This window comes from Rhinolophus sinicus, chromosome 3, assembly GCF_057876585.1.
Source record: "Rhinolophus sinicus isolate RSI-liver-muscle chromosome 3, RSI-T2T, whole genome shotgun sequence".
In the NCBI taxonomy this organism is placed as follows: domain Eukaryota; kingdom Metazoa; phylum Chordata; class Mammalia; order Chiroptera; family Rhinolophidae; genus Rhinolophus; species Rhinolophus sinicus.
In genome coordinates this window covers 129,444,263-129,465,279 of record NC_142503.1, presented here as the reverse complement: position 1 = coordinate 129,465,279, position 21,017 = coordinate 129,444,263, and the positions used below count along the sequence as shown (strand labels likewise).

General features: G+C 37.5%; 1 pseudogene; it reads right to left on the bottom strand.

Annotated features, from left to right (window-relative positions):
• Window positions 1-293: 293 nt before the first annotated feature.
• Window positions 294-598, bottom strand: LOC148758642 (cytochrome c oxidase subunit 7C, mitochondrial-like; annotated as a pseudogene).
• Between the last annotated feature and the right edge of the window lie 20,419 nt (window positions 599-21,017).

Below are 21,017 nucleotides of genomic sequence, written 5' to 3'. Positions count from 1 at the left end.
TTTCCATTTCTCTAATAGCTAGGGAAGTTGTGCATTTTTCATATATCTGTTGGCTATTTGTAGCTCTTCTTGGGATTAAGTGTCTGTTAGATCTTCTGCCCATTTGTGTTGTTTGGTTTTGGTTTCTCAATGGTCACATTTTGTATTTCAGATAGGGGGATTTAAGATTCAGGCCATTAGTTTATTTACAGACATATCTAGTATGTTGAGTTCAAGGGTTTGATCCATTTTTCAAGGTGAGTGCATCTCTTAAAATGCTCCTCTTCATATCTTTTTCATGCAGTAAAATATCCTTATTTCTTAAGCAGCTGGTGTCTTGCGATAAAGAAAACATGTGGCAAATCCAGATCCAGAAAGGACAGAATCATCATGATAATCACCACTTGTTTCCCACTGAAAATGGCGCATTCTTCCCTGGGCCCTCCTCATAGTGGCTTCTCCAGACCAAAGAGGTTGTGAACCCCCGGATGCCCTGTCCCAACATAGGGTTGTTGGGAGGCCTGCGAAAGGCACAGCGACCGAAAAAGTAGGAAATGCCTCTGCACATTTTTAAAGTGGATAGTTTGTTCTTTTGTTGTTGAGTTGTATGAGTTCTTTATATATTTTGAATATTATCCCCTTATCGGAGGTGTTGTTTGCAAATATCTTCTCTCATTAGGTTGGATGCCTCCTTGTTTTGTTGATGGTTTCTTTTGCTGTGCAGAAGCTGTTTAGTTTGATCAAAACTTCTTTTTGTGGTATGTTTTATACAATAAGATATTAAAAACAACCCTCCTAGTAAATAAATGTGCAGTTTATAAATATGACAGGTAAAGCCTAACTTTATTAACTTTCCACTAATTACTTGTGCACAGAATAATTATATGTTATTTTGATGAGGGGCATGTTCTACTTTCTCTTAATCAGTTTTTAGGGGATTTAGAAATGTGTTTTATAAGTAGTCCATAAAAGATTCCTTATTGTAAATAAATGAAATTTGAGGGACCACTATTAACAATGTAAGAGCTGTGATCAACATTTGGTTTTTTTATTCTCTGCTATATCAAGATGTAAATTTTCTTAATTTTAGTTTCCTGCTTTCCTGGAATCTTAATTCCTTCCTGCTGTTTCCTCTCTGCAAGTGTTCCTTTTTTTTCCCTTGTTGTTTTTTTTATCTGAATATTCATTTTGTAAACCTCTGTCTTTTTTCTCTTTTCCTTAGATCCCACCTAGGTAGGAGTTAACTTAGTTCACTTTTGATGTTCCCGTGGAGTTCTCTTGGTCTGTCCTTCAGCAGAATTGTCCTTCCTTTGGGATATTAATATCACTTTGGTGGGTATGGTGGGATAAGCACGTGAGGGAGGGCAGCAGGAAGAGGCCCATCTTATGTGCACAGCCTTCTTGGTTGTGTTCTTCAGTTTTGTCTCTTAAGCCGTATGTAGCAATTTTGTAAATTTTGATTCCATCAAATAGTCTCTTTTTATATATGTTTTGATTCCTGATATATTTGGGCTCATTTCTAATATTTTGTTTTGCTTCACATGCTTTTATTTTTTCTTTTCTTTTTTTTATCTGTCTTCTGCTCCATTTATAATATTTTTCTCTCTGCTGATTTAGAAAATGTAGAGTGTCTTTCTTTTCTTATACAAGTGTTCATAAATTATGTGTGTGTTGTTTTATACCATTTGCCATTTTGTATATGCTACTCATTCTCATTGGGAATACTTTTTGTCTTGCTGATTTACTGTCTTTAGAATGACCTCAGTACTTGTTATAGCAAATTACATTCCAGCTATATTCAAATGAGTAAATTCATTTGACAGTAAATTCAAATGAGCTCAAAAACTACAATTCCAATGCTCATTTAGAAGAATAAAATAGAAAACCATCTAACACAATAATGAGAAGAGGAATTCATTGCCTTCTTCCTTAGAGCCTTTGTTCCAATTTTCCCTCTGCCTGGAGTGACTTTCATTTGTAGCCTCAAGATATTCCTTCACTTCTTCTAGTCTCTGCTCCTAGGCAAACATGTGCACATGTGAGTAAAGATTAATTTTTAAAATGTTTTCATAGAGGCGGGCCCAGTGGCTCAGGTGGTTGGAGTGCCATGCTCCTAACACCAAGGTTGCTGGTTTGATTCCTACATGGACCAGTGAGCTGTGTCCTACACAATGGCTTGAACCGGAGTGGGGCGGGGGAGGAGGTGGAAGAAGGGGGAAAAATGTTTTTGTAGTGTTATATTTCACAGACAAAATAAATGCATATCCTAATTGTTTGTCAATTTGGAAAGGGCTGTATAAATGGTATTATATCTATAATATGGGATATAATATTGCAGAGGACCTGTGTGTGTTAACATAACAAGACCTACAAATTTATTACTGATTTTATAAAACTAGTTACAGAATGGAATACTCTGTCTCTACCTAGGTATTATAATAATGTATAAATAAAATATTACATGTTTTCTGTTGATTTAAATCTATAGTAAAAAACCTGGAAACATCAATTCAAAGTAATGAAGATGAAGAAAGAATGAGGGTAATAAGTGATGGAAGAATGAGAATTGAGGTTGGTATTTAAAGGGTATTTTAGTCTCTATGTAATGTCATAATACTTTTAATAATTCATATATTCATGAATTCCTCCTATTATACAATAATAAAAAATCATAAGGCATTATAGAGGTTTATTCACATCCTCTCCTTCTCACCAATAAAGGGAGGCAGTGGAAAATGACATCTTCTTTATAAAATTTTATTCGACTACTCCACAGATACGTAATTTTTCTTCCTCTGGGATCATATAGCTTTTAGTTTTCATTCCTCTTAGGGTCCTACTCTTTAACTGTATTACAGTTATACATATTTTTGTATTCCCCAGTGGACCGTACATTAGTGTGTTATCATCTTTTATATATTCTTAAGATCTAGTAAATTGCCCCATTTACACTAAAACTTCAATAAATGTTCATGGATTTATCTTGAACTAAAGTAAAGAAATCAGGTAAATAGCACAAGATGAGATTCATCAAATTATTTCAAGATAATAGTTTTCATCAGACGAAATTTTAAAAGTAGGATTTTTTTCATTCGTAATCCCCATTCAATCTCGGTAGTTACTTTGTTTTCTGACCGCCTGCATTTTCTTCATCAGGATACATGGAATAATTGGGGCTGAGGTAGTGTGACAGCTGAGTTAGTGTGTCTGAAGTGGACTTTATTGATGGTTTCAGCCCACTAGGCATTACTGTAGGCTTTACAAGAAACAAATTTTTCTGGTGGTGTCAGAGTTGTTGAACAGTTAAGGGAGGAGAACAGTGAGCATGTGAGCCAATAAATTATGGACAGCAAAGATGAGGAGTGGGGTAACACTGTTGGTGTAATGTTCACGTCAGATTTTCAGCTCTGCCGCTCTATGTAAACTTCGGAAAGCTGGAGTCCACACTCCATAAACCCATTGTGAGGATGATTCTCTGAGCAGAGGTACAGGGGTTAGAATGTTATAGTTCATTGTCAATGTGGAAGCTCAACTGAAAACATCTCCATAACTTGTTTTTAATTTTGTAATTCTTATGACTAAAATTCCCCAAACCCACTGACCTAGAAATGATGACAATACTACAGCTATTCTACCTTTTCATAAATCTCCCTAAAGTAGAAGGAACAAGAATAAAGAGAGGAGAAGAAGACAGAGGAAATAGGCAGACAAAAGGTAGAAGGAGAGGGAGAGGACAATATGTAATTTGACTAGCAAAGTGCAGTCAGATTAGAAAGAGCTATGTGGGTCAGCAGGATTCCCAAGGGTTCGACAAGGGCCAGAGGGAGGTGAAAATTAAATCAGAGTGGATATTACACACATATTTTATTTTTCACCACCCAAATTTTGTTGGAATCATTTTCTGTTCAGATTGTGGTTGTATGTCTTGGTTTATAGAACTCTCCTGATTTCATGAAAATATATTTATTTCTACAGTACACAATTGATGTTGTCAGATAGTTTTCGTTAATCAGAATTTTCATATAACCGAATTGTCAAATTCTCTGTCAAACTATGCAATTTCGGAAGTTGGAGTCACTCTCTTAAGATTCTTCAAGCTTGTGGGTTACCCTCTGAGACACTGATTCTTTTAGAAACATCATACACACTTCCTCACACACTATTCAACAGATTTCTCTTACCTAAAGTATTTTTTAAAAATAAAAACCTATATAAGTATCTTCATACATCGGAAATATTGCCTCTTACCCTCCTGCAATGTTTGCACTCACAATTTTGAAGAGATGACAGTGCCATCTGACTGAGCCAATGTGGGTGGAGTTTCCTGTTCAGTGAATGATGGAGCTCAGATGTGGATTATGCTCAGTGAGTCTGGCGGAACATATTGACTGTTAGACAACATTTTCCTGGTCTAGGACTCTACACACTCCTGAGCAGGGGCAAAGGCACCACAGCAACTGGGCAAAGCGTCATGAAGAGACACTGGGGAGCTCTGCTGGGGCTTCCGTGGGTCCAGGTTTGCTGTGAGCTGGGGCTGTCCCACATGGGAAATTGGGGAGTGATGCACAGCTAGCAGTGGGAGGAAGGTAAGGATGTGGGCCCATCAGAGCTCCTAGATGCTCCTTCATCCTCATGGGTATTTCTTAGGGTATTTATAGGTTTGGAAACTGCATCACCCCTGCCCAATGACATCATTAGTGTTTATTGTGCTCTTTCCAAACAGGGGTGAGAGGATTGAAGGTGGAGCAGAATCCTTCATCCCTGAACCTCCAGGAAGGAACCAACTCTACTCTCGGTGCAATTTTTCTATCGCTGTGACCTATGTGCAGTGGTTCTGACAGAATCCTGGAGGTGGCCTCATCAGTCTATTTTTCACGACTTCAGCACCAAAGTGGAATGGAAGGTTAGGCTCCACATTGAATTTTAAGAAATTGTACACTACCCTGCACATCATGACCTCCCAACTAGAGGATTCAACCACCTACCTCTGTGCCGTGGATGCAGAGTGATCTGAAGCCTGTAGCAAAACTGCAGCTGGGCCTGCAGTCCCACCCCTTCCATGGGACAGGCATTTGCCCCCCAGGAGCCCTTAAACACCTGCGGGTTTTCAAATTTTTGTTTCAGTATTGTTTTCCCTCCTAAAATAAGACTCTTCTGGACTACTTCACTTTTTTTTTGCCCTTTTTCTTTCCAGTAATAACTTGGCAGGTAAGAAGGTCTAATATGGAACCATTAAAACAACGATAAAGACGTCAATATACAACATCCTGTTAAAACAGATACCTTGTTGGTAGCTGATAAATGACATGTAAATTATTCTGCTGGAAAAGTCTTAGTGAAATACATGGTGGTCAAGAAATAGAAAGAGATGACTCAGTTCTTCAGTTAACTGCAGATGGTTCTACTTTCAAGTAAAGGGAAGAGAACGTGGTAATTTTTATTTTAAGTTTGTATTAAATGGATTCATTTCTGGAAATAACAAATATAATAAAAATAATTGTATTGAGGATAATGCACTCCCTTCCCCCCCTTTCTCTCTAGAATATATATATTCTATTTCATTACTGATACAACACTGTAAATATAAACTCTGTTGTTTTACACATGAGTGAGTTAAGGAGTATAGAGCATGAGTGAGTTGCCTGAACTTACATTACAACTAAATTAGTGAAGCCGGGGTGACATGAGATCTTAAACCCTGAGCTACCTGATACAGAAGACTCCTTAGAATCATCTAACTTGAATGAATTCTATTGATAAATTCGTACAATGTGTTTACTTATATCAGTACCAGAATTATCCATTTTGGGCTTTTTAAAAAAAATATGTTTATTGGGTTAATAACATTATACGAGTTTCAGATGTACAATTCTATAATACATCACATGTATATTGCATTGTGTGCTCACCACCAAAAGTCTAGTCTCCTTCCATCACTATGTATTTGACCCCCTCTACCCTCTTCAATCTCCCCTAAACTCTTTCCCTTCTGGTAACCACCACAGTGTTCTCTGTGTCTATGAGTTTGTTTGTTAATTTGTTGCTTTATGTTTAATATCCCACATATGAGTGTGTGAAGTCATGTGGTTCTTGTCCTTTTCCTTCTAACTTATTTCCTTTAGCATGATACTCTTAAGATCCATCGATGTTTTTGCAAATGGCAATATTTCATCTTTTCTCGCGGCTGAGTAGTATTCCATTGTATGTATGTACCACATCTACTTTATCCAGTCATCTATCGAAGGACATTAGGTTGTTTCCATGTCTTGGCTATTGTGAATAATGCTGAAATGATCATAGGAACACATACATCATGACAAATAAGCGTTTTCAAATTTTCCAGGTAGATAACCAGAATATGTATAGCTGGGTCATATGGGAGCTCTAATCTTAATATTTTGGGGTAACTTTCATACTGTTATCCATAGAAGCTGCACCATTTCACTTTTCCACCAGCAATGTACAAGGGTTCACCTTAGGCCACTTCTAAATAGCACTTGCATGGAGGAGCTCATGGTAATTTTCATTCTAATCCATTGTTCTTCCTTGCATTTTGAGTGAATCTATTAGTTAAGATTCTGTAACATTATTCAAAGTTTGGGAAAGACAGCAGATAGCTTCCAGAACTACCCTAAAAAAACCTTTATCTATTTTAGCCAGGCACTAAGACTTTTGGCAACCAAACCTGAAAGTTAAAGTTGCATGTGGAATAACTACGATGCAAACTGAATACCAACACACTCTGTCTTTTATGTTAATGTCAGGGCATTGATAGGAAGGACTGTGACCCTGAAAATTAAGATGAGGACAAATGGGCAGAGTCCAGTGCAGCTGGGAGCAGGGCAGCTTCCCGGGCATGTGACCTGTGCAGTTGCAGAAGAAACACTGCTCTTGGTTCAATGCTCTGTTGATTGCTGTCTTGAATTCTTAATAATTTTATCTTTTATTTGTGTTTTTTAATGGAAGTTCCATAAGCGGCTGGAACATGAATGTGAGCAGAGGAGATACATGGGGCAGGAGGACATGGGACAGGGACACATGCAGGCTCAGGTTCTCTGTCACAGGAGGGAGTGTGAGAGTGAAGCAGTTGTCAGGGTCACCTGTTGTGCCTGTGCGTGTTTTCCCTCTCTGGGACTCTGACATGCAGAAAAGGGTGCAGTAAACTTTGTCTGTAAATTAATACAAAATGAAAGTGCATAGATGGACAATTCAATAATGCAGTTTGGCAGTTTCTTACAAAACTAAACACAGTCTTACCATATGATCCAGTAATGGAATTCCTGGGTATTTACCTAAAGGAGCTGAAAAGTTGTGTTCACACATAATCCTTTCCACAGATGTTTATTACAGGTTTATTCATAACTGTTAAACTTGGAGGCAACAAAGATGTCGTTCAATATGTGAATGGATAAATAAATGGTGGTACATAAAGACAATGGCATACTATTCCATGCTAAAAATAAATGACCTATCAAGCCATGGAAAGACAGGGAGAAAACATATTACTAAGTGAAAAGAACCATCCTGAAAAGGCTATACATTGTATAATTCCAACTATATGACACTGTGAAAAAGGCAAAACTATGGAGACAGTGAAAAAACCAGGGGTAGTCAGGGTTGAAGGGACAGGGAGGGATGAGCAGGCAGAACACAGAGGACTTTTGAGTTGGTGAATCTTGTTTCTAGAATACTATAATGATGGCTAAATGTCATTACATTTGCGTAAACCCACAGAATATACACCACCCCGAATAACCAGAGTATAAACTATGGACTTTGGGTGATTATGATGTGTCAATATTCCTTTGTCAGTTGTAAGAAACATATCACTCTTGTAGTGAAGTTCGTGTGTGGGGCAGGAGGAATCCTGGAATTGTTTGTACCTTCTTTTTCCTTTTTCTGTGACCCTAAAAGATTGAAAAAAATAAATTCCTTAAACAAATTAACCTCAGACTTCCATGGAACGGATTTGTATGAAGAATGAAAGCACTTTAGAAAAGTGGTTCCACTAAAAACGTTATTTAATTTCTCCTGCTTTTTTGAATAGGAGACCCCAAATTTTCACTTTGCATTTGATCTCAAAAAATTAAATAGCTATCCCTGGCTGGGAATTTGAATCTCCTAACTAACCTCACAAGGAGAAATGCCAGAAGGAAGAGGAAATTAGGTTGTTTCAGAAAGTTCTTTTTGCTTTGCAGTTGAGTAAGCTCACCCACTACCCCTAGGTTTTCCCAGTTGTGGACAGTATTTTTCTTTTCTCCTACAAGATCTGAATGATAAGTTCTAGATACACATATCAGAAATATGTCTCCAGAAGGACATCCCACACGGAGCCACCCTGATCACACTATCTGTGATGCCATTTACACTCAGTGTTAAAATCCCATTTTATTCCATTTTACTAGGGACTTAGGTTCTCTTTGATACATCAGTGCTCTTGTAGGAGAAATGAAAACTAAGAGAGGAAGTTATCCTGAGCATCCATAGTTTTGCAGGTTAAGAAGCCCCAGATTTGCTCAGGTACAGCTCAGACCCACTAGGTTGCACGTGGATGTGAAAATGGGCTTGGGGTTCCATGATGCAGGACAGTTCTCCCCACTCTCACACAGCTCTACGTTGCACACAACCAGTCCTCAATAAAAATAGCTTTACAACTTCAAGAAACCCTTTAGTCCAACCTTAATTTATGAAAACAAACTAAAACTAAGACGCAAATATGAAACAATTAGGAAGTATGTGAGCTGAGAGTAGAAAGATACGGCACTTCCTTACTTCCTCTTATATTCCTTTTCCTGCTTCCTTCTAGCAGGGTCATATTGCTGAGCAAAGAGAAACTGTCCAGTGCACGTCTAGGTACTTAGATATCAGCAGTATGGTCCGTGCTGAGACACTTATTTCTACCAGGAAGCTAGTCCATCTGGCCTCTGTAGGAATAAGCCGAAGATGATGGGACCATCCTCAACACCCAAACGTATTTCTAAAGACTTGCTTAGAAATAGCAAATATATTCATTATCCCAGATGGACATTCCTTGAAGGCACGATATGAGTATATTGAGCAAAACTCACACATTGTCAGCAAAAACGATAATTGGAATTGGAAGACTCATGCAGAAAGCAGCACATGGAGATGCTATGTAAAGGTTTTCTAGGCCAAAATTTTGACAGTTAGCTAAGAAATATTCTATGGAATCATCACGGAGCAGGGAATTTTGTCCAATGGATGGCTATGTCTTTGCTATAGTTAAAATATGATCTGCTGGTTTTCATGTGAGTGATCAGATTTATGTCATTACATTCAGATCTGTATGCGTACCTCAAAAGGGCAAACACTGACTTGAGTATCTGTCTCCCAAAAGAGGGAAAACTGCCCAGGGAAGGGTTTGAGAAAGCCTGTCTTACAGGGAATGGGAAAGAGAATGGAATTTCCTCAAAATCAGTATGTTCTACATATGTAAAAACACACATTTTATAGTAACACTTATATTTATATAGTGAGTTGGTAGTATTATCCATTGGTGTCTTTAAATTGTCAAGTCAGAAGTGGAAGAGAGGTTAGAATTATTCTTTGTAATTCCAGAGGACCGCTGCGTTCAAATCACAGGAAAGGAGCTTCCACTTCTGGAAATAGTCTTGGTTTCCCAGGGACCATGTCCCATGATCACCTTTTTAGTGTCCGTTTGTATTTGTAAAACTACCCTAGCTGACAGGCAATATTTGAGCTTCTGTAGATTTATGCTCGCAGAGGTAACCAGAAAATTCCAAGAAGTTAAAGTGGTATAGAAAGCTTGTTCAGCAGGAAATTTAATTCTGAGTACTCTGAGGACTGGAGAGGACTTTGTCAATGTTGGGGGAAAAGTACACTGTCGTGGAGTTTGGGAGAAAAGTAACTGAGTATGACATCTGAGCCAGCAATGGTCAGAGAAACAGGAACACATGCCAGGAGAGATGACTTATGTGTTAGAAGTAATTCCACAGAGGATATGATTCTGTAATTTTAGGACATGCCATCCGTGTTCATATGAGAAAATGAAGCCACCTCTAGAATAAACTGACATGTGGTTACACTTTCTGAATCTGCAGCTTGATGTTTTCTCAGAAGCTGTACTCTTTCAGTACTTTGAAACATGTGAGACACAGAGCATTGGAATAGATGTCTTCAAGCCTGTCAGATCCAACCATGGATAAATGGTTTCCTATGGCTGAAGTGCTAATAACTTGTGGAACAAATTCCCCTGCTCCTTTAACAGTAAAGTTCGCTCTTTTACCTTTTATCATAGTCATCTAGCTGCGGGAAGATTCCTCATTTTGACTGTTGGTACTGTCAGTTCTCTGGGAGAAGCAAGGTCACAGGCAAGGCCAGCTGACAGGGGTAGAGTCTGAGATAACGGACAGTGGAAATATTGAATAATTCTCTCTTATTCTGATCTTCGACTGACGTGTTGCTTTCAGAAGGAGTTTTTCTCCATAATAGACAGATGAGGATGGTAGATTTAGTTGAAAAGGAAGGTTTTGTAATTTTTTTTTAAGAAAGTGAATGATGGTGCTATCCTATCTCAAACATGTAAACCCAGGCCATCGTTGGATAAATACCAATAGCATCTGCCTGTTTCCTACATGTTAATAATGACTCAGTAGTGTGCAGTGATATAAACCTTGACATCTACATTCTTACTTAATCTCTGATTTAAGACCTAATTTGTTTTACCTATTGCTGCCTTTACTTAGGTGTCTGAGTCTCAGAGGCACAGGGTAAGAGAACATTTAACCAGTGCGTTCAGTCGTTACGGATGTGACCACAAGGTGGCAGTGCACCTCTGCTGATACAGAACATGTGGAGGCTCATTTCAGTGGGTTCTGGATGAAGGGGCTAAGGGAGAGGCGGGGCCTTTTTCTTATTGGCTGGGTAGACAGTGTGAGAAACCCCTGTGTTTTTCAGAGGAAAGAAGAGATAACCTGATACCAGAAGTAGCTCCCCTGGCTGTCGTTTGCAGGTCCGCAGTTGATCCTAAATGGGAAGAATGTGGAAGACATCCGTTGGAGCTTTATTCATATTCTTGTGGCTGCAGCTGGGCTGTAAGTTGAGGCTTATGGGAAACGGTTTATATTAGTGGATATTCTTTAGAAGCCAAGAGTGGTTTAATTCGGGTGTCCTAGTTGTTGTAGAAAAAGAAATTTCTAAGCATAATGATGTGGTAACTCTTCTCCTTCCTCTCACTTTTCCTTTCTGCACAGGGGTCAGCGGAGGAGAGAATGTGGTTCAGCGTCCTCCTTCCCTGAGTGTCCAGGAGGGGAACAGCTGTGATATGAACTGTTCTTATTCAGACAGTGGCTCAGACTACTTCCCTTGGTATAAGCAAGAAGCTGGAACAGGTCCCCAACTCTTTAAATACATTCGTTCAAATCAGGACAAAATCAAAGACGGAAGATTCACTCTTTTATTGAATAAGACAGCCAAACAGTTCTCCCTGCACATTGAGACCACCCAACCTGGAGACTCAGCTGTCTACTTCTGTGCAGCGAGTACACATTGCTTCCCAGGCACCTGCAACCTGTACGCAAACCTGAGAGTGGAGCCACCGCTCTCCTTTGACTACCTTCAATCATAGATAGTATTTATCATATTTTGCCTGCAAGTGAAAACTAATGTGTTGGATGCTAAAAACACATAGTAGGTAGGTTGGGTTCAAGATGACCCAGGAAGAGTTAGAACATTGTGTTGGATAACTGTTGCTTTGTGAATTCTTGATGGGAGTTAGTTATGTTTTATTTTGATATTTAAGCTTTAACGAAGACTTCATATTTGTTATTCAGACTCTGGTCTGATAAATAAAACCTTAGCCTCGATATCACAATCTTTATTAGTAATGGACTCCATTTTTTTCTGTTTTTTAACCATTATATACCATGTATAGAAATGATGTACAATATAAAGTAATGAATCTATAATTCTGTATTCATATAATATTGCTAATATTCATATCACTTGTTCTATCAATTTTTATTGTAGTTTGTATCATAGTTATTATCACTTGGTGTTACATCTTGAATTGAACATTCCTCATTTCATAATTTCTCTCTCTAAATAACTGCTTCTTAATAGTTCTGTGAGATTTTAATAAATTTCAGTTTTATATTAATTTTTTTCTTTTATATTTGTGGCTCATTTGACAGTTCTTCCTATGTTTTCTGACCACTTTGTTTTTAAGAAAATGACCTTGTTTTCTTTTGGAGCCCAGTTATGGTATATATTATTTGTGTGTTTGAAGAAACAGGATAAGTAGTGATTTCAGAATGCGATTTTCATTTAAACTCACTGATCTATTCCTTTTTACCAAATCCTATACATGTCTGTTCACAGTTACTCTCTGATAGATTTTAGACCACAGTTTTGTATTAGTCACTGCTGTAGCTGCGGTACCTACACAAACTTTTTCAAGTAGTTGATAATCAGTAGATGTTTGTTAAAGGAAGAAGGAAAGGTTACTTTTTCTATTTATTCATAATTTTAAAAAAGCTTTGTGATAGAATTAAATTTAGAAGTTGATTTATGAAAAACAAAACTGCTACCATGTATATTAAATTATTTGATTGTTTTAGAATGTACTATTTTTTTCCATTTGTATCTGTGTTTCTTTTCCAATAAAGTTGTGTTGTTCTAAGGTAATTAAATTTATTCCCTGATTTGTGATTTTTGTTACTATGAATGAAATCCTTCTCTCTGGTGTGGGTGGGTAAATTTTTATACGTATTTATCTGCTACCTGACTATTGTTAGTAGACTGCAGAAAGGCATTAGAGTAATGGTTAATTTAGAGATAGTTTCTATTTTCCATAGTAGCTGTACCAATTTACATTCCGACCAGCAGTGTACGAGAGTTCCTCTTTTTCTACAACCTCTCCAACACCTGTTATCTTGTCTCATTGATTGGTAATTGCCTTTTTAACAAGTGTGAGATTGGGATCTCTTTGTGGTCAAAGCTCACTCTTGTTGCCCTCAGTGTGCAGTGATAGCCATCCACAGGGTGGAATGGTGTATAGACGAGCACTGAGCCTTTGGATGCCTGTGGGCCATTGTTACTATCCTCTGGCACTGCATCCCCAGCAGCTTGTGGGCAGGTTCTTGATGGAGTCTGTGGTTAGTAGGCTCTGTGTCCCTTTAATACCCACTGAGGCCCTGGCAGCTGTTCTCTCAGGTGCACTCAACTCCCAGTTGGTCAGCACACCTCGCTGTTCTGGATGAAGCAAGAAAGAGATGGGTCTCTCAGGTAGCGTCCCCCAAAGATGGGCAGGCAGGCACTCATTCACATGCTGTCACTTTCCACTATGGGAAAATCAAAGGACTAGAAGATTTCTCTTGGCACTGAGCTGTGCACATTGCGGGGTATAGATGACTAGGGTACAGTGAAACAGTTCCTCCACCGTTTTCAATACTTCCAGTCTCTGATATTTTTGTCACCCACAGTGTGCTTCTCCCACAGTGTAACTTCTCTGCTGGGCTCCTGGTCTTCCCCAAAGGTACTCTATTTAATATATGATTGTGAATGTTGGAATTTTTTTTGGGGGGTGGTGATGGCAGAAATTTCCTGTTCTGTCATTTTGATCTCAGAGTTTCCAATTTGTATTTTTAAATAATCACATAGAAAAATTGCATATTTTTGGTGTACTGGTCTGTGAGTTTTGTGTACATTGTATAGGTCATATAGCCAAAACATGATCAGGATTCAAAACATTTCATTGCTTTCCGAATTCCCTTTTGTTGCACTTTTGCAATTCCATACTTCCTTACTCCTGTCTTGCAAACATTCGTCTGTTCTTCTATATTTTTATCCTTCTAAGACTGTTATATGAATGGAACCATATAGTACAAAACCCTTTGAGATGTCTGAATCTTGGGGGAGGAAGCACATGCCACTGGGCTCATGCATAATTTCTGTCTCTGCCACCACTCTCAGTTTTTTCTAGCTTGGTGTTTTGAACTTTTCAGTAAACTTTAAAGGCATAGTTCTTCATTTTAAGTGTTTGAATTCCTACTGATGAAGATTCACTCTAGCAGTACCTATTGGGGTATAGTTATTATTTGATTTTTCCAGAACTTGGCATTTAATGACATATCCAACAATTCTTTACTTTGTTCCACTAGCAATGCCTTTTAGAGCTGAACTATAGCAATAGCGTTGGAATGATTGCAAACAAAGGCTGTACATCTAAGAAGTTGTTGTATTAGCAAGTGAGAAAAATCAGGAATATTAGAAATATCAAATATCTACTATTGACATGGAATGTACCGTGTTTCCCAAAAATGAAACCTAGCAGGACAATCAGCTCTAATGCGTCATTTGGAGGAAAAATTAACATAAGACCCACATATTATATTATATTATATTATATTATATTATATTATATTATATTATATTATATTATATTATATTATATTATAATACTGGGTTTTATCATAAAATAAGACCAGATCTTATATTAATTTTTGCTCCGAAAGACACATTAGAGGTGATTGTCCGGCTAGATCTTATTTTCAGGGAAACACAGTACCTCTGAATGTCTGAGAAATGAAAGAATGCAAAGAAGAGTATGACAATGAGTGGTTCTAACCACCTAGGAGAACTCTCTTCTAACCGATGTCTTCTTTATGCAATTATATGTTTGCCTTAGTGATGCTGTGTCGGTACTGATGTTGTGTGGACTGTTTGCTTCTGATGGTCTCTAACTTTTCATTTCTTGTCTTTTAAGGTTGTGTGATGTTATTCCAGTTGGTAAACATGTAACAAAGGGTTAATTCCTTGTATTTCATCTGCTGAACTGGTAGTAAATAGTACCTAATCAGGTTATTTCCACGTTCCAGTGGCAGTCTGTCTCTAGAATTTTTTTCAGAGCACCCAAACAGCATAGGCCACACAAAGGCTGATTAAAGAAAAGCAGCCTATAGTTGTTGATGAAAGGACCAAGTTTCATGGGTTTATTTTTCTAGTTACGTTTGTGAAAGATTAAAAGATGTATGGTTTGGAAAATGCTGAGTTATATGGGTCTGTCAGTGACCAATTCATAGTGCGACAACATATGACTTTGTGAGAGAAAATATGCCGGGCCATGAGAGCTAAGGCTAACAATGCATTAAGCCACTGGAGTTCAGGAGTGGCTGCAATAATAATTCATTTCAGTTTTAATATTCCTCTTGTTTAGCCCATGTTTTCAGGACACGGGGTGTTGATTAAAAAAGTGAAGATTCTGGGTGAGGGCAAAAGCTTACATATGTGTCCCTGAGAAATTTGTTCCCCTGTATATAGATTGAACTGGCTCAGGTAGCAAACACAATATCAGGTTGATTTTTAACTACTCTGTGGGTCATGGTTTTCTGAATGACAGTGCTTCCACTCACATAGAATATAAAATACTTTATTTAGTTGGTATTATGACCCATGGAGGGAATGCAACTGTGTACGATCCTTTTGGAGATATTTAAATGTTTCTTTCGGACAGTATTCCATTTGGTATCCCAAATTTATAGTATTTATGGGATTTGTTGGTTCCCAGGAAGGCACAAACTGGTCCAATTCTTTGCCATTCTAGAAAAGTTTCCCCACCGGAGTTTGTTTATTGTTGAAGACAATATGTCCTTACTGTGATGTGTTGTCTCTGGAGTGTTTTAGCAAATGATCATTGGAGATCATTTGGCTTCCCAAGGCAGCTGTTCTGGCTTTGACTTATCTTGTCCTCATGGATCAAACAAATCAATAATTCTTATTGATGCTTTATAAAATTGAGGTCCCAGCAATCTTTTCTATGGGTTAGCTTTTATGTTTTCAAAGAGGAGCTTGACTAAGGACTTGAGTGAGAAATGCATGCTTACCATGATTGTTTGCTCAGGAATTTTTTCCTAGCTTCTTCATTGACTTTTATAACATGATATTTTTTCTTGATGACAAAAATTTCTTTGAGTAGCTTGAAGACATCAAATAATTCATGTATTTAATGTTGTTCTTAACAGGAATACATGAGCCATATGAGAGGATTTAAAAAGGGGAAAGATGGTTAACAAACCCCATTGTTCTCCTAGTATTTGGAAACTCTGAACAACATTAAAATTTATGATTATCAATAAATATATTTGTAATTAAATATGCCCAGGAGAAGACAGCCATTAGATTTAATTTTAACTTTGCTTCTGTTAAGAGATTGGAATTATATAAGAATATGAAGTAGTTATGGTATAATCAATCTGGTATTGCCCTTTTAATTTTTAGTTTAAGACATTACAAACTGATTAATGCAGAATTTGGTAAGAGAGTGTCCAAATGATTTGTACTGGACATGGAGACTTCCTGAAATACAGAAGTTTAATCATAAGATTCTTTTAATTGAGAAGTATTACAGATTGAATAATATAAAGAAAAATTAATACTACTTTCTAGTTGTTAAAACAATTGGTAAAAAAATGTTGAGTGTTCATAAATAGAAAAATATTTTGTACTGTATGTGGTACCATAGATTTCATGGTGATTCCAGTGCAAGATCTGAAGATTCTTCAACTAATTGCGCTGAGCCTTCAATTAGTTTGAGACGAGGATAACTTTTGGTTATTGTATCAAGAGACCGGCAGTGATAGGCAATGGGTATTTGAGGTTTGGCATATTGTTGAATAATATCTCTTGGCTTGGCTTTCCTTTCATATCCATATAAAAAGGTTTATTTCAATCAGTGTCTTTATGATCAGCTCTCCTATGCAGGTGTATGGGGTCACCTAAGATATATTCCCTTTAGAATTGGGCATACAGAATATAGAGGCTTGTTGTGGCCCATTTAGGGTCCTAGTTGAGATAATGGGAAAAATGTAAATTAAAAGTCTTGATAATCTAATGACCACACTCTGGTGTATTATCTGGCCTTTCTGAACAGAGCTGAGCTATCACATTAAATGGAATAGAGGAGGGGACCTCTATGACAGGGCTCCATGTCTGAGGGCTTCATTCTAGTCTTCAGCAAAGGAAGATCTTTTTTTTTTCCTTCCATTTGGCACAAGGTAGCTAACTGGACAATCGTTGGTAGTGAGGAGGTATATCGCCATAATAATCGGTACATCGGAAAAGCTATAGTGATTTGTCCAAACAGCTTATCATTCTTATCAGAAAGTGATTCCAACCTTTGGTGAAATATCAGCAGACATAGGTGTGAGGATACTTGATTATTGCACATTGTGTTGTTTCCATGGTCCATTACATGGAGTATTTTCAAATAAGTACTATCACCTAGTTCCGTCGCAGATATAATGACTGAATCCAGCAGTTGGTGAGGTCATCAGTCTTCTTTTCAATATACAATTTTACTAATGTTTATTTTCAGTTGTAATTGTTTTTAAATGAAGAGTTAGCTAATTAATCCAAAAGGAACTTTGGGTTGGGTGAGACTCTCAGCCAGAACGTAGATAAGTTTGACCTCATCACAGCAACTTGCTACACCAGGAAACCCCTGTTTCCTATTGTAGGGCAGCAGCACACAGCCCAGCATTTCTTCTCTCCCCCTTCAGAGTCATCTCTCCTTGTAGAGCCCTGACATGAGGAAGGACAAGACATTCTCAGTCGAGTAGCATAAATCAACGATGTTGCTTTCCATCCTTCTTAAGGTGGTCATGGCTTCCATGTGGCTGGGTATGGATGGCACGAGTGGGAATGGGCCTCCTCTACGACCCTAGGAATGGGGGTCCAAGCAGAATGTTATGGGTATCCTGGGAAGGAAAGGTAGTGGGGTGTGAAAAATAATTTCTTTGCCCTATACCACTTATCCCAAAGCCGTGTGATTGTATCTTTTTTCTTTTAGGAGCTAATATTGCCCAGAAGGCCAACCAGCATTTTAGTGCAGGAGAAGGAGGCTGTGACCCCGGACTACACATATGACACCACTGCTACTAGTATTTATAGTCTATTCTGGTACAAGCAGCTCAGCAGGGGGCAATGATTTTCCTTATTCGTCAGGACTCTTACAACAAGCAAAAGGCCACAGAAGGTCACTACTCCTTCAATTTTCAGAAAGCACAGAATTCTGTCAAGCTTGTCATCTCAGCCTCACAGCCGGAGGACTCCACATTGTATTTCTGTGCCCTGAGAGAGCCCACAGTGAGAGGCCTGTTGGAGGATGCCAGGGCTCTGCTTGATGTCTCCACCTGCTGTAGAGAGCGAGGCCAGGACTTGCCATCAGAGACAAGAAGTGGCAAGGGTTATGGTAGCACAGGGGTAGGTAGTGTTAGAGGCAAACAATCTAAGAAAATCTAGGTTCATATACCATGTGTAGAGTTATCATTTATCAAAAGATGAAAAATTTGGTTTGAAATTGTTTATTAAAGACACGGATCAGCTAAAATAAATAATTTGCTGTTTGGTGATAGGTTCACCTAGAAGAATTGATTAAGGACATTCAGAAACATCTGACTCAAAATTCAGTATGAATATGTGTGAATCATTGGATTTTTCAGATCAATATTTCCATAAATATTTAGGGAATATATTTTATGTTATAGGTATTGTTTTGAATTTTAAAAAGTGAATACATCTGTCTGTTTTTCCTCTTGTTGTATATTATGATGTTGTACATTATACTGTTTAATGAATTAGTTTTCTTCAGATTTGTTAGCTGAGTTAAGGATACTCTCATTTATTGTCTAAGATGCCTACTATGTGACAAACTTTGTGCCGATCCTCTTTCTGTCTTATTAACTCTCGCACAGAAGAGCTCAGTTCCATAATGTAGAATCAACTCCCCCTCCCCAACCTTATTCATAAAATGATCAATAATTAGTTTCTCTAATTATTATTATTTCTAATAGGAGACATTGTAAAGAAGCAAAGTGTGAAGTATCTTTTTTTCTCTACTCTTACCTTGCATTTCACCACTCCTCCCAAAGCATTTTTATCATCTGTGACTCATTTGCACACCTTCAGGCTCTCTTTGTTCAATCAATGCTCTACAATCCAAACCCTGAATTCTCTCCTATTTCTTACCTCCCTCTTCTAACCCATTTTCTCAGTGTCTTAAAATTTGAATAGTAATGTTTGCTTTCTAAGTAATCTTGTCACTCAGTTTTTTAAAATTAAAATTTATTGGGTGACAATGGTTAGTATAGTTCCAAATTTTCAGGTGTACACTTGTAAACCCATTTTTATATATGCATTTGGAAAGCAGATACACAGAAACCTGAAAAGGCGTGTCTTTAAAAAATGTTTTAAGTTTTTACAACTTTACCATAAAAGTTTACCACTTTAACAATTTTAAGTGTATAATCCACTGTTATTGACTTCATTTTCATTGTTATTCACCATCTATCTCTATATCTCTTTTCATCTTGAAAAAGTGAAAATTTTGTACTCATTGAACAATAACTCCCCATTTTCCTGTACCTATAAACCCTGGCAATGATCATTCTTCTTTCTCTTTCTAGACTTTGACTATTTCAATACCACTTATAAGAGGAATCTACAATGTTGGTCATACTGTGATACATTCACCTAGCATAATGTCCTCACCATTCACCCATGTTTTAGTGTGTGTTAGAATTTCTGTCTTCTTTCAGGTTGAATAACATTTCAGTGTATGTATACACCACATTACGTTTATCCACTAAGGTGTTTTGGACATTTGGACTGCTTCCACCTTTTGGTGGAAAATGTATACAAATATTCCAATATTTTTGGTATACATACAATGTCTTTCAATTTTTTTGAGTATGTATTCAGAAGTAGAATTGCTGGTACATATGGCAATTCTATTTGAAAAAGTTTGAGAAACTTCGTAGTGATTGATTTGAAAAACTATGCTCTAAACTGCTTTATTAAAAGCAAATTTCAACGATCATTTTAGATATGAATGAAAATGGTGTTAGAAGAGGAAGGTGATTCACAAAACCTAGTTTATCACCCTTGCTACAATGCATTGCTCAAGTCGGGTGTCTCACAATTATTCTGAAAGGAATGGTCAAGTCTCTGATTGTCAGCTCTTGAACTGAAGTTTGTGTGTTCATTATAATATAATAAGTTTTCTTTCCTCTTTGGTGAAAGAACCAAACTAGCAAATGTTGCTGCACAAAGAAAGAAAAGGGCCCCAGGGAGATAGGTCGGAGGAAAGGAAGAAGAAAGTAAGGGGAGACAGAGGGGGAAGGAGATGAGATCATCCTTAAGAAAAAGTGCAGCTACCAGATGAGCTAGAACTAACTTTCTGTGGCCAAGAACAGACCCAGGATGCCATCTTACCTCTCAAAGTGAACATTAGCTAATTATAATAGATCATAATATGATTAGCACTACTGCATTTCCCTGAAAATAAGACCTAACAGGAAAATATGTCCTAGCCTAATTTTTCAGGATACTCGTAATATAAGCCCTACCCCAAAAATAAGCCCCAGTTAAGATCATCAGCCAGATGGATGCATTTAACGCATTTGTTGCAACACAGGGTGGACGTATTCAATTATAAAATGATAATATTAATACATTATTAAATATAAATAAATAATATTATTGACATTAATACTTAAAATAAATGATAATAAAAATTATAATTAGGTATTTGTAAATACCCAAGTGGACACCTTTTGACGAGAGGTAAATGCCTATGTAAACAGATGAACTCCAGACTTATTGCCAAATGACCAATTAGAGTACAGACACAACGCACGAATAACGTGTGCACTTGATAACGAACGGACGTGGTTGTGTCTAATATGAACCTTCATAATTCAATACATCGTGTATTGTAATGGACGTGCTTAATGCACTCATGAGAAATAAAGAAACATTTTCTGAATTTTGGTGCCTGCAATTTTTTGTCGCTTTTGTGTGGACCATCACTCTTAACTATCATCATTTTTGTTGCCACTCCTGTCTCGTAAGTCTTCAATTAACAGTTGACATGATGGTAGATTTAAAGGGAATAATATTTTGACCCCAGACAAGATGAGTGCAAAAAGAAAGAGCTATTCCGTAAAGTATAGGCAAGAATCTTACAGCTTACTGCAAAGAGCAGAAGTTGAATCTCTGAA